The sequence below is a fragment of the Leptidea sinapis genome, chromosome 27 (genome assembly GCF_905404315.1).
Source record: "Leptidea sinapis chromosome 27, ilLepSina1.1, whole genome shotgun sequence".
NCBI lineage: Eukaryota > Metazoa > Arthropoda > Insecta > Lepidoptera > Pieridae > Leptidea > Leptidea sinapis.
The window spans coordinates 2,987,507-3,003,468 of NC_066291.1; the positions used below are offsets into that span (position 1 = coordinate 2,987,507).

Consider the following 15,962-nt stretch of genomic DNA (forward strand, 5'->3'; position numbering starts at 1 on the left):
GCACACATAGTACAGGCTCTGCCTAGTTTGGGGCAAGATAGTTTGCGTAAGAGTGTGTCAGTATTATTATTATATTGTAGGCTTATATTGAAGCTGAACCCTTTAAAATATCTCATACAAAATATAAATGATAAGGTTAATACAAGATATTCATGATTAGCTCTCCAAAACAATGATCGTCATTTGCAAACAATTTAAACGCAAGCCGCGCCAGCTAACCGAGTTTGAACCTCCCAGTTAAATAGGCGACTTAACCGCTTCTACCTAATACCAACCCGCCAAGCTAATCCGACCTTACTAATTACTTGCACTTAAAGATTAATATTCTACTTTATTCTACACGGCAAGAATTAACAAGATATATTTTCTGAAGATTTAATAATAACTCTGAAAAGAGATATAAAAATAAGATATTTATTTTAAAAACTAGTTGATAACTTAGAATCCTTTTAGTAAGAGCAAGGTTATCGAGATAAATGATTTCATGGTCCAAATTTTCAATATTTCGTTTAATCACATCATATTTATTATAATACTAGCTAATGCCAGCGACTCCGTTCGCACGGATAAAGGGTTTTTAGAAATAATAGGCAAGTTTGGAAATAAAGATATCTCATGTCCTATTCTAGTTCCGGCTCCCGTTCCCAACATATATATATGTGAATCTTATTTCTAGGAAGATTATTATGGTAAACTAAACGGTGTATAAACTAAAATTGGTATAGTTACAACTCATCGACGTGGATTTCAGGTTTTCACACAAATCCCGCGGGAATCATGGGTTTTTTCGGGATAATAGAATATAGCCTATATCCTTTCCCAAGCTCTAGTCTATCGCTGTACCAAATTTCATCATAATCGGTTCAGTGGCTCCGGCTTAAAACAAATTTACATTCACATTTATAATATTAGTAGGGATTTTAATAATTTGTGTGATAATATCGTCGTATTAATGGTAAAACCGATTAAGTATCGATTTTTGTAAAACTGAGTTAAAAATACACTTTTTCTTAAAAAAATGAGAACTATCTAATGGTAAAACCCACTTTGCAGTATTATCCAGCGTTATAAGGATAGTGAATGATAAAAAACACTAAAATAAGATTTTTCATAAAATTTGAGACTTAAAAACAATTATTACAACATATCATCGTTTTAAATTTTTTATCTACGAAAAAAACAAATTCTGCAAATAAATCTCTTTTTCAAGCTGAAAGTTTCTTTGATACCCATTTTGTTGATCTACACGCAAAAAATACGACCAGGAGTTAACTGTTTTTCGCTTTAGTGAAAAATTTTAACTAGAACTCGAATATGGAATTAAATCATACTTAACCAAAATAGTACTTTTTACTCGACAATAATTAAGATAATGCTATATATTATAATTTTTTTACTAGTTTTATCTATATTATCGAAAAAACATGATTTTCATTCCATCTTTGTGAGGTATACAAAAATAAATTATTAATACTGCTAAAGAACTGATTATAGAAAATTTCGATAGAAACAAACGAAAAATACAGGATTGTCTTCTTCATCGCATCTGACTGTAAAATATACTTTATTATAAATGAAAATACTCCAATGCGTCACGAGGGCGATTCAAAAAAATAAAAATAAAAAAACGGAGAAAAATTGCGTCACTGGCGAAATTTTTAGTACCATTGACTTTCATGGTGCTCCGGTTTGATCCTGCCCCGTCATGTATCAATACGTTTAATTGACTAATATTATTTTTGTACTGTTACAAGAGAGAATGGTGACCACATAGAGGTGATATCAGGTCTCTTACCAAGGCAAAAAAGAGACGAAAAATATTTATGCCTTTCCAATTAATTCAAATCTGTTATTAAGAATTATAAAACCATAGTCAAAGTCGTATCTCGGAATTACAGTTGATGTAACGACAATTTCAAATAGAGTCAATACCACAAGGGTACGTAAATATTTAGATACAGTTATTAGTGTGACGTCATTCATCAAGCCCTTATAGCACCATTAGCGGAACTGAAGGGCGTTGAGGGTCCCAGTAATAAACCAATGGGCTTGATTCGATGGTTGAGTTCTTTAACATAGTGTAACATTGACAAGCGGAGCGGTTGGAACCAAAGTACATCAATATTTATATTTATACTAGCTGACCCGACAGACGTTGTTCTGTTGTCTTTTTGTTAATTTTTTTTATGGTTTTTAGTGAATTTGAAGTACACTAAAAATATGTGTAGATATACTAAATTTTTAATTAATTACAGACAGTGTTCCGTTACTTTGTCATGGGTTCCGTAATCAGAACCTAACCAAACTATCTTTGAAGTATATCCTTTCCAATAAAAAAAGAATCATTGAAATCCGTTGTCGCAATATTGAGTTATTCGTAAATTTATCATCCACTTTGCTATACGTATGTATAGCAAATTTAAGACTTTTATGGTTTTCTCATGGACGCCACTGTCAGATCTGGACCAAATTACAATGGGACCACACGGGAAGCACTAGCCCTCAAATAAAAAAAGAATTATCGAAATCGGTTCATCCAGTGGAAAGTTTCGAGGTTATAAACATAAAAAATAACATACCGACGAATTGAGAACCTCCTCCTTTTTTGAAGTCGGTTAAAAATATGTCCATACAAAACAAATATTTGATATTAAAATAATTATGGGTCAAAAATCGAAATAAAAACTATCCTATCTCTCAAGTTGGAATAAACTGAAGTATTTAAATCCGTTCGGGAGTCCATCGCGGACAAACAACGTGACACTTAATTTATATATATTAAGATATATCTTTATAATTGTTAATGTTCACTGTTAATGTTATTATGTTTATATATTCACAGTGTGTGTCGATTGCAGCATCTACTGTAATTTACATCTTTTTCCTTACCGTGTTAGTCCACGTAATACAAAGCTGTGGAAAGAGGTTCCTTGTGCCGTTCTTCCGGGACAATACGACATGGGACCTTAAAAAATACGCGTACACCTTCTTTAAAGGTCGGCAACGCGAATGTGGGCAGCGGTTTGTCTTCCTTTTCCATAAAAATTAAAAAAAAAAACATACACAGATCTTTAAACATAGTAGTTTAGTCAAATCATACAAAATTAAATTAATCCAAAACCTAACTGATATCAAATAAAACAATATAATTAAATTGATGTATGTTTTTTTAAGAGAACCCGTGTTCGTTTCTTTCAGTATAGTCCAACTATTAGCTGAGCTGGTCATGTCTAGAGTATCGTAAGTAAGAAATTCACGAAATTATAGGCTTTATTTTATACGCTCTTTGATCCCGACTCAAAGCGTAGCCTTATCAATTATTGCTCGGAGAATGTCTTTTCCCTAAGGGCGAAAATTTTAATGACTTTTCCCTTATTTTAGCAGAAAACGTGCTTTTATCAGAGTTGTTATTATCAACAGACGTGCTATAAAAGTTCTAATACTGAATTGCGTATTACATTTAGAGACTAAATTATACTAACATTACATATTATTAGTTTCAAATAGATTTATTATAGTGAATAATATGAAATAGTCCAAGCAAACTATTGTCTATCTTAAATTGCTCATAAGCGCTAAACAAATGTGTTCCTTTATAGACTATACCAAAACTAAATTTCTTGTAGAGTTTTGTCTTATACGATGGCATGGTAAATTCGTATTCGTATTTTTGGACATCGTTGGAAAAGTAGCAATTTCTTGCTCCTCATAGTACGGCAATGTCTTCTTAAAGTTAATTTATGAATTAATTTGATTCTGCAAGAGAGTAAGAGTGATGGCCATCGCTTCGTTACAATTAAATGACGAGTATAAAATAGAGTGCCGTACGGCACACTATTCCCTCACCATGTTCTAACCCTTATTTTGTTTATAAGATGGTTTATTTTGCATGGTCTTATAGCTTGTTTTAATAGCTTTCAGACACATTAACTCAAATCATACTAATTATAAGCAATCTATTGATACACGTAAAATAATGCGCATCGACAGAACGCTGCGCGAGCTCCAAAATCACGCCGATCTGAGGCATACCACGCGATCAGAGTTTCCCGGAACGGAAAGGTTCATAAAATAAAAAAAATATCTGTCGTAGTTGCACGTAAAAATAAAAGTAAAAACTTATACATAGCTTCACAAACTTCTATGTAAACATTATTTTCAATTGTTAAGCAATATTTTTATCTAATATATAAAATTCTCGTGTAGGTAGTAGTAGGTAGGTCTTAGATTCAACCCACATCTATTTTTTATACCCCAAAAATTTTAAGAGAAGAGAATTTTAAGGGAAGAGTCGTACAGGACGTTCAGTTGATGGTAATTAATACGCCTTGCCCATAACAATGCAGTGCCGCTCTGGATTCTTGAAAAACATAAAAATTCTGAGTGGTAATACAATTGCGCTCGTCACCTTCAGACATAAAGATGTTAAGTCTCATTTGCCCAGTAATATTACTAGCTACGGCGCCACTGCTTCACGGCAGAAATAGACGCCGTTGTGGTACCCATACTCTAGCCGCTATCTTGTACAAAGGAGCCTCCCACTGGTATGGAAATACGTTTGCTGGGTCAGCTAATAAATATATAAATTTACCAATATATTAATAAAGCAATGAAATTGTTATTTACTGCGCTGTTTTCCACGACAAAGAATGATTATCATCTACATCATATTATAAGCAAATTTATTCATATTTCTTGTCAACCCCTATCAAAAAAGTAGCTCATTTAAAAAACAACATTTAGCATCGTATAATAAAACGTTATTTCATGCGGTAAATTTTAAATGCAATTACGCAAAAACTTTAAAAGTGTGCCCAGTGTTCACGTAGACGCATATTTTATTCATTATTATATAAAAGATAAGTAAGTGGTACTGGAGGCCGATATTTCGCAATTTTATGTCGATAGCGCCGGCGTCCTGAATACCGACCAAACGGCACGATATTCGGGGACCGACAATAAGCTTCTCATAATACGAAAATATAAAATATTTTTTATGATTACAGAAAAAAGGTAGAACGGGGTAAATTGAGTCCGGGTGATACATGCGTGCGTAAATTATTTATCGTGTATGTAAATGTTTGTGGGGGGCATTTTAATATGGACAAGTCGTATATTAGATGTTGCTGTGATTCATGTCACGCTTTACTTATCTTATTTGGCTTTTATATCTTTTTTATGGACAGTAAAAATGGCTATCTTATACAACCGAAAAATGATTTTTTGGACTGACATTTTTGAGGAAGAGTATTGCAAACGAGTGTCTATTGATCTTAAGTCATCACCAATACTCGTACTACCTTGCAAGAGGAATCACAAGAAAGTAGCCAAACATACTTTATGTAAATATCGCTCATGGAAGATCATTTCATAGATGCGTTGCACATTGAAGAAAGTTCCTTGACAACCACATTGTAGATCCACATGCAGGTTACCAGCTCTTTTGTACAGGTTGCCGGCTAGATTATAGGTACCACGACGGTGCCTATGTCTGCCATGAAGCAGTAATGTGTAAGCATTATTGTGTTTAGGTCTGAAGGGCACCGTTATTATGTCTTAAGGAGACGAGCGAAATTGTAGTGCCGCTCAGAACTTATGGGTTTTTCAATCATCCTGATCGGCACTGCATTGTAATGGGTAGGGTGTTTAATTACCATCAGCTAAACGTCCTATTCGTTTCGTACCTTATTGTCAAAAAAACATGGAGATGGTAATTTCTTCGTTTGTAGCGTGAGGTGTGCTTGTGGAATACGGATACAGAAATCAGATGAAACAGCTGTTCTGAATTTTCTTGCTGATAAATGCAGACGAATAATGAAGTCTCTAACGTCAGGCAAACAAGGCTTTCACAGAGTACCCGTGATGGTTTCAACAGCTCTGCATTGCACGCGGTCAAATGGTTCGAGCGGATATAAGAATGCACTTGAGATACGTCAGCTCACTGCAAAAGATATAATAGGATTCATGAAAGAATCAATCTGAGCAGTGAGCTATAGTTAACAGTGGCTATCACAATACATCACATTGGTCGCAGTTAAATAAAATTGGTTGCACTGAACTGTTCCAAAGCCACTTTACAAACCATAAACATAAGCATATATGGATGTGCACCATAGGTAACCAGAGGTAAGAGCAGTAATTTATATGAGGCTTGACTTATACTTGCACCTTATAGAGCGATAGATTTTAGGTGGATTGAAGAATTCTCTCGCTCTATTAGGTAATCCCAGTTTATGCGAAGCCAATTTGGTTTAACCTTCCAGAACTCCTATACTAGGCATCGACGATCAAGCCAGCTCCGACCAGCTTGATTTTTTGTCGTTGCGTCGAGATGTGGGTTCTCTCTGCATCTTATATGCATATATCTCGGATAGTGTTCATAGGAGTTGTTCGGGTTGATACCAGCAGCTAAATTTCATCACTGGACATTACATCAGAATGCGTAATTCAACTATCATCATGTTGACGTCTGGCCTCTCATAACAACGCGTTTCGCGAGGAACTTCTTGCCTCGCACAGCCATATTGTGAAATCAAATACCGGCTGCAGTTTTCCCGAATCTATACAACTCAGGGACCTTCAAGCTTTAAGCATACACCCACTTTATAGGTCGGCAACACATCTCGTGACCCTTGGTTTTGCGGATGTCTATGGGCGGTCATCTTACCAACTGCCTTCTTTCCTATTTGCACTCTTATATAAAAAAGGTCTATTTAACCCCACTTACCCCAAGCAATAAGTATTAATTATGTTTGATGCGAATCTCCTTCCAAATCACACCAAATCATTGGGCTTCAAAGTAAGGATAATGGATCGTACTGAGAAGTATTCTCTAACCTTACTTATCTACAAAACTATATGTCATAGATATTTATCTCATATAGTCAACTCAGTGCTATCCTTGAGTTGGTATGACGAGCAGCGGGTAGGGGCGTCGAGAATAATACTGCTAAGCATTGTAATAATGTTTTTTTTTTCGGAATAATTAGTGAGTTTGTATGGTGACGTCATTAAAAGTATTATTGTGACTTTTAATGAGGTTTAATAAAACTCCTAATTGATCATGTTTGAAATTTGAAAAGCGAAATTTGAACTGTGCGAGTTACCACAAATTGTATTTTGGAAATATTAATTTCTGTTGTAGATTGACCCTTGTCAAGGAAACAACACAATCAATTCATGAATGTCACAACTTGGTAAATACTTGAGCCGACTTAAATAAAACTTTACACAAAGGTTAACAAATACCCCATTCACTTAAAAAGTTTTCAAGCAAAAACCAAGATCGAGATAGCGTTCAAATTGCTCCGTTAAATTTATAAACACAGTGGGACCACGTGACCCTAAGATTTATTACACCGTCGGAGCAATCTGGGGCGAGTTGAGCATAGTTAAGTAGCTTGAATTCGTTGGAGGAACAAGGAAACGCCTGCCTACTTGACTGAGTACTGATTCTTTTGGGATTTGTTCGTTTTTCGGCTGTATGTTCTCATTTTTCACGACGTATGTTCGCTAGTTTGTTACTCAACGACGCAACAGGTACAGTTTGTAGTGTTGATAGTTTCGCAGAGATTTATTGTGGTATGCCCCAAGGTACTATTTTGGTCCTTATTAATACCGTTTATACTTTATAAGGTCATCAGTGCTCTTGATTGTGAGTGTCACAAGGGAATTTGTGAAGCGCTGATCACATAACACGCGATCAGGTGACTCGAATGTATTCTCATTTGTCCTCCGATTCTATAAATAAAAAATTAACATAATATGCACTGAGAATTTCTTAAATTAAATGAAACTAGCGAGCTTACTATTTATATTTAAAATATCTACTCTTAATAATACATTTCTTATTTATTTTTTAGTATTAAAAGTAGTAATAGTTTATATTGATAAATTCTCATAACTATGAATATCCTGCTTAGGACACAAGATCAAAGTAATAAAATAAAAATAACTTTAATTGATTCCAAAATTGTTTCATAAAATTACATAATTTAATATATAATAATTATATTACTAATTAACCGTAATAACTCTACCACCAATGCAATTTAATCACCTTCTAATGTGAGGTTAATAGCCTCCTCCAAAGAATTCCATTTTTCTCTATGTGTAGTTAGTATCAGTGATCATTCAGTTTCTTCGTGCTTTGAATACAATCTCGTCCCGCCACTGGGCGCCCGGGTTACCTCTACTTCTCACGCCATGCGGTCCTTTCCATTTTGTGGTGTTAATTGTCCATCGATTGTCATCGTATCTCCCACCATCGTCAGGCCATCTCCTTTGAGTGAAGTGTAGAGAATCCTTTACCTTGATCAAAGAAATACAATTATTAATCGGAAATCTTGAAGTAGGCAAATTATAATTATGTGCAGAGTTCTCAGAGGTGATATAGATGCGAGTTTGCATGTTGAGCTATGTAGAATCTTTGTACCGGACAATTACTGTTCGAGGCGCAAGCATAGATTGTTCTCAAGTCCGACACATCGTACTGTGGCTCGCACCAACTCACCTATACCGAGGTCTCTCTCTGCTCTCAACGCTCTTCTCGAAGCCAACCCTGCTTGTGATTTATTTGCGGATGGATGGCAGACGATTTTAACAGAGTGCTTGCGTTTTTGTGAGAGGAATGGATGAACGGTATTTGGATGTTAATTAATTGTTAGTTATTTACAGTAAACTTTGTATTTATTAACTATTATTTGTGTAATATGTCTAGTTTGTAATTAATTCTTACTTTAATATTGTAATTGGCTTACGCCGTTTTATTAAAGTATAAATAAATAAATAAATAAAAATAATAAATAAATAAATAATAGGTATAGTTCGATACGATATCAGTTCCATATTATTCAACTAATCAACCAATGATCATGAAAATTATACATACAATTTGTAAGGTTTGTAGGTTAACTGAAATGGATATTGATTAAATACTTACATTTTATCCCCAATTTTAGGAATTCCCGAGGAAGAGCATTAATGCAAGCGAGATAATGCTAACAAAGTCGTAGGAAAAAGCTAGTTATTAAATAAATTCGCAGTCGACCTTATCAGTATCATCAGTATATAAAACTATATCTATTTAAAAATAATTTTCAAAACCATAATTTTTTCATTGCCAGAAAATGAGGATTTCGAATGGCAAAATTATAACATACTAGCTGACCCAGCAAACGTTGTATTACCATATAAAGTAATTAAAAAAATTTTGAGGTATAAAAAGTAGATGCAACCGTTTCTCAGACCTTCCAAATTTATCGTACTACAATTATTGTATTCGATTGCCATCTTGCAACCCTATAGCGGATATGTGGATGGAACAGAATAATATAAAATCGCGATACAAAAATAGTTGTATATCGTAAAAGGGTGAAAATTTTAAGTTGTATCTATTTTTTAATGCTGAATTATAATAAAATAAAATAAAAAAATATTGTGAAAAATATAAAAAAAATTTTGAAGTGAAAAATAGATGTTGTTCGATTCTCAGACCTACCCAGTATGCACACAAAATTTCATGACAATCGGTCTAGCCGTTTCGGAGGAGTTTAACTACAAACACCGCGACATGAAAATTTTATATATTATATTAACTTTTACTACGATTTCAGAAAATTTTAGCTTTATCGTGAAGAAGTGGCATGAATTGAATGACTTTTCAAGCATAAACAATTCCCAAATTTGATAATATTATGATTATACTAACTTTATTTGAACCAAAATTTACTGTGGGTATAACGCTTCCACAGCTTTTAGCCCAAAGCCTATGCCAACTGTCCCACAGTCTTCCATACACATCACGCATCGTCCAAATAAATTCTAGAATTAATATATGTGTATTTAGTTCCAGTAGTAAAGTGTATCACTTCAAATAACAAATTGTTTACATTAAGACCTCGAATATTCACAAAATGTCTTAGATACTAAGGGAGATTGCCCAAAACTGCATGAACCGCCGCCTAGAGTTACATCAAATTCAAAGTTCTTTTAGATGATACATTAAGTTTTTTTTATGAAATAGGAGGCCAAACGAGCGTACCTGGTGTTAAGTGATCACCGCCGCCCACATTCTCTTGCAACACCAGAGGAATCACAAGAGCGTTGCCGACCTTTAAGGAATGTGTACGCGCTTTTTTTGAAGGTCCCATGTCGTATCGTCCCGGATATATCGCACAAGGAAGCTCATTCCACAGCTAAGTAGTACGTGGAAAAAAGCTCCTTGAAAACCGCACTGTGGAGGACCGCCACACATCCAGATGGTGGGGATGATATCTTAACTTGTGGCGTGTCACGCTAAGGTGGAATTTGGCAGCAGGAATTAGGTTAAACAGCTCTTCGGAACACGCCGTTCTCAGAGCGCTGGGTCCCCGACAATTCGAGCTGCTCTGCGTTGCACGCGGTCAAATGGCGCCTATACTGGGGTGTGCCAGACCAGAGATGACAGCAACATCCACTGATTAACCCACGTTATCATTTTTGAAATCGAAACCCGGATTTTGTTGTTATCTAATGACGTCCAGGTAATTACTAGTTTATGTACAATTATATGCTGTAATAACTTTAATATGTTATATGTTAATATGTTATAAAACTGAAATAACTTTACCAGTAGATATACTCGTATACACGTATAGAATACTTACAAATGGCGATATCACTTGTAATATTAATGTTTAATATAAACACGTTCAAATACTTTGAACTAGTTTTATTAAAGTATTGTTTCTTATTGTTGCAGGAGATCGCAGCCATCCTCATTAGCTTTGACAAGCACAGCGAATGGCAGTCTAAGGAAGTTAAAATACGGTAAGAAAACTAAGTTAATTTGTTGCTACACTTTTTATAACTCTTGTAATTAAGATAAACGTGGAATTTTCTAAAGAAAAAATCTAGCACGATATTAGAACTTGTTGACTTTATATCTAACTAGCTGTATCCCGCGGTTATACTCTCGTATAATTTTTAATACAATACCTATTATGGCTTATGTGTAAAGCTCTTAGCGATATGTGTAAAAAATGCTGACCCAAAATATTAAAAAAAGTGTCATGCGAAGAAAGAAAAAGATGGAAAACAATGGGTGTGAAAAATTATTAAGTTTTCTGAGAGATGTTTTACGGATCTTTCTTACGGATAGATCGTTTTTCGGCCGAAAAATGCCCTGTAGAATTTTTTAGTGACATATGAGATAAAGAATAAAAAACGTATTTCCCAGAAATGAGACTCAGTTCAGTAGCTTTTAAATCATTTAGTAAATTTATTATACAAATCGTTAAGAATTGTGCGTGTATAACACGAAAAATTACCAGTTTAGACTAGACAAGACTTTGAGTTTAATTCTAGATAGCCTTTTCTATTCTACCTCATTAAATGGCCATCACATACAAAGATTATTAAAGAAATCTAAAATCTAAAAGATTATTTTACTTTCCACATTTACAACTTCATAGTAGATATAAAATACAAATCAGTTAATGTCACGCCGTAAAACTCAAAGCAAAACCAACTGAAATTTGTTTCAACGAGAGAAAATATCCCAAAGACATTCCCTATTCGAATCTAAATAGACTTTACCTGCACTCTCCTTTGAAAAATTTACTTAGATATACCGAAGGCAGGCAAGAGACAACTGATCATGAATTTTAATGACCACTTGGTCGGAACTTTCTTTGGGATAAAGATACATGCGAAATCAGAAGTAAAAATTTATTCGAAGAAGCATGAATTAAAACTATCACTAGTTTTGCTTCCACCACTTTTATACTGTTAGCTTGTGACTGTACCTAATTTGGCGCCCAACGAGGGACTCGTTCCAAGTTGTAACAACTTTAAGCAAATTAAAACTTGCACTGTGACTACTGCTCTCTTAGTCTGCACTGTTGAAATATTAAGTCTTTATGAGGACGTAGTGTACTTTTGGAATTTCGATGTGCCCGCAGAATCCAGTCGTTAGCTTAAAATTTAATATGGACATTGTAAGTTAACGATAGTTTTCGTTGCCTTTGTCATCATCGTATTACACTGGGTTTTACTTTTTTACTACATTACATTTAATAAGTTGATATATATATTATAAATTGAAACAACTGTTTACATACAATTTTTTTTGCCGTCTACAAAAACAAGATTTTACAAGTCGACAGTCTTTGCTGTGTTATTGTTCTGATTTTTCTTTTATTGTGAACCGATTTTAAAGATTCTTTTAATAAGTCGCTTATCATTGTCCAAATGATAAGATAGTGTAATTTCATTTAAATAAAAAATATTTATACTCGATTCTCTTTTTAAATTTAAGATTATATACACAATGTAGTTTCGCATATAATTAGATAAATATCAAAATATATACCCTTCTGAATGTTCACAGAACTATTATACAATAACTTCGTTTAATTCCGTAAGAACAAAGGTGCTATTTGTCTGAAAACGTCCGTGATCGATGATTCACATTGATACGAGATATTGTTCACGCAGTATTAATCGGGTGTCTATAGCACGCGGTATTGTGTACATGAGCTATTGTTTGAAAGTCAATAGAGTAACCGAGTGTCAGCGTTTGATGTTATAAATTTTGATTCTTATGTGCGAATATGACTAGTGATTTGTGAGCTGAGCTATTGGGAATGTTGAGCCTAATAAATTTGTTTTGTATGATATGAATTTAACATATACTATGACATACATTAGGAAAATTTTAAAATGATGTTTGCGAACCCAATTCATCGAATAATCGAAATATCAATATATCGAACTTAGATTAAGGATTGGTCTCCACTGCGCTCGAACTAGATACCGCAGGCGTAATCGCAAAGTGCGGCAGCTAATACTACGCCCAAGTGGATATACTCGAGTTAGTCTCGAACAATGTGTGACGTTGACGTACGCTACATGTTCTGTTAAACTTTGCTAATAATTGAAACTAAAAAATATCAGGTTGCATAGAAAGTATTTGTAAAAATAATACTACATGAAATAAGTGAGGCACTGACTAACAAAAACACATTTTATAATATGTAATATATTACTATATTTGTTTTGCTTATGATTGTAAATACTATGTTTGTTCGAAATATATATATTTCTTTCTTTCTTTCTGTCACTTTGTAGTTGTGGTACTACAAGTGACTAGCATTTTATTAGTAAAAATCAATGAAATTCTTCGTTCGAGTCCTTGTTTTTACATCACCACTCTTCGATACCATTTTCCCTAATACCTCGAGCGCTAACCAATCCCGCAGTCGCCTTAAAGGCAAAAACCAAATTAGCTTGGAAGAAACTAGAGTATACGATATAGCGAGATTCTATTCTTAGCCAGCCAAAGGGAATATTGTTCTTATCTCTGGTCTGGTACATCCCAGTATCAGCTGGAGCCATTTGACCCGGTGCCTCGCAGAAATACTCCAATAGTCAGGGATTCAGTGCTCTGTGAACAGCTCGATCACTTGGCGCTACATAGAGATGTCGCTTCGTTGCACTACCATATTTATCACGGAGAGTGTTCTAAAGATTTGTAAGACCTGCCGCTCAAGTAAACCTTCATATCACACTTTATACTTAATTACCATAATAATCCTTATCGTCTAGTTATGATTCATTTTGCCACTGTTGTTCGGTTTTCAAAGATTTTTCTACTCCTTACCACTATCGTTGGAATGAGCTTCTTTAAGCGGCGTATTCCCAGGGCAATAGGATAAAGCTACCTTCAAAGGGCTAAAAGGTTAACAACGCTCCTATGAGTACGCTAGTATTACAAGAGAGTGAGTGAATTATTTTACACCAAGTGGTTTTGAGATTGTATAAAATGTCTTTTAAAATTTAATGCAAGCCCCTTTGTCGACCCCTATAGCCCAGTGGCTAGTGACCTTGCCTACTGAGCTAGAGGTCCCGAGTTCTTATCCCGGTAGGTGCATTCATTTATATGATGGATATGAGTGTTTGTTTCCGAGTCATAGATGTTTATTTGTATTTATGTATGTTTAAGTAAGTATATTGTTTTAAATATATCGTTGTCTTGTACCCATAGTACCCATGTCTAGTTTGGAACAAGATAATTTGTATAAGAGTGTGTCAATATTAAAAAAAAAAATGGCACTCCATAGAAATATCTAAACAGAATAGTTGAGTTATTCTAGTACAACTCACAACAGCAATAAAATTCCTTCAAATATATAATGAAATTAATTTCTTATAACTTTTGACTTCCATGAAGAAATATTTTATATCGTACAATTTGGTACAATTTTGCGTTGAAATGAGCCATTTGTTACGCAAATTTCACCTTCGTGCCGTGTTAAGTTTCGCAAAAAATATTATAACAACAGCCATTTGAATTCAATATTCGTAAAGTTAATTTGAAAACTATTTGTGGATTAATGATATCGAGCCACGAACTTGGAGGCTACGGTGGCGATAACTTAATACATTATGTCTAATAAGTATGTTTTATTTGACTTAATTAAAGTAAAAAGTAAAAAAAAAGCCTTTTATTTTTGTACTATATTAATTAATTAAATTAAACTAAAAAAATTAAAAATTATTATTATTGTTAGCAACCTTGACTTATGTCTAATATTATAAGTTATACAAAGAGAAAAAGTTTTATGTTATAAAGTTTTTCTTAATAATTAATGTTTTAATTAGTAGTATGGGCCACTCTTTGGTTGAAGGCTTCCTTCATATTTTTTTTTAATTAAATAAATAATACAAACTTTTTTCAAGTTTTGACCAGAAGGGACATAGTTCATAGGGTTCCATTCACGAAGGTTAACTAACACAGCCACTTTGTGGAATCAACTACCGGCAGCGGTCTTCCCGAAAAAAAAAAAAAGATACGACTTAGGGACCTTCAAGAAAAAAGCATACTTCTCACCTTAAAGGCTGGCAACGCATTTCTTGACACACCTGTTGTTGCGGATGTCCATGGGCGGTTGCCTCACCTCTCCCCATCCCGTGAGCCTCTTGCCCGTTTGCCTCCTCTCATATATATAAAAACGGAAACTTACTAATGCTAGTTAAGACTCGCTGTTTGTCTTTATATATAACAAAAATACAATTTTATAACAATGTCCAAACCTCTGTTCAAGCAATATCCATAAATCAGTTTAAAGGTTTTTCGGAATATACTTCTCAACCTTGACGAACAGCCTCGAAAGAGCGCAAAATAAGAATCATGGTATAAATTTTTGTGCTTTTCTTTGTTAGAGTGCTTGAATGACACGAAAATAATTAAAAAAGGAATTAATTTTGAGAAAATTAATGCTTTTAATGCCTCACAAGTCATAATATGTGAATGGCATAGTGTGTATATGTATGCGTATAGCTTTATATAAACTTTAACTATACAGGGTGTCCCAAAGTTATGGGACATGAAGGGAAAATACCTTAAATATCGTAGATAGGGTATTTTACTGAAAGAAGACTTTATGTTATTTTTAAAAGTTAGTAATTCTGCATTCAAAGATTTTCTCAAAAATTACTTGCCTCGTCTGGGAATCGAACCGACTGAAATGTAAAAAAAACTCCCCTACTTTTATGATATGTAGATATGAGAAAGTAGTCAATTAAGTGGGTATTTTTTTGTAAATTAATTAATTAAATGCTCAAAATGTGATCCCTCCTGTCTTACGCAAATCGCCAATCTTTTAATGAGTCTGGCTGTGTTTTGATTTTCTTATCATTTTATGGTGAATACTCGATATGATAAGGTATAATTCTGTTTGTAACTCGCCCACATTCTCGTATCGCTTATAAACTAAAACACTATGCTATAAAGTATTTTAATTAAGAAGTGGGTACTTATTTACGAATAATCAATGCTATCTATGGAATGATAGTATCTCTATCTTTAAACTTTTAACTTTTCAAACGCGTCGTCGGCAATAAGTAACTTTCTTGATATTTGACTCAAACATTTTACGTTGCTCCTTTCTTTTAAAATACTCTGTTACTTAAGAAGAGTA

General features: G+C 34.0%; 1 protein-coding gene across 1 annotated transcript in view; it reads left to right on the forward strand.

The window, feature by feature from the left end:
• The window catches only part of LOC126972747 (calmodulin-binding transcription activator 1), a 258,853-nt gene that overhangs the window by 162,543 nt on the left and 80,348 nt on the right, over nt 1-15,962 (forward strand). Inside the window, exon 4 of the mRNA XM_050819761.1 lies at nt 10,742-10,809. The gene's annotated coding sequence lies outside the window, so the exon portion shown is untranslated. The remainder of the gene's footprint in view (nt 1-10,741; nt 10,810-15,962) is intronic.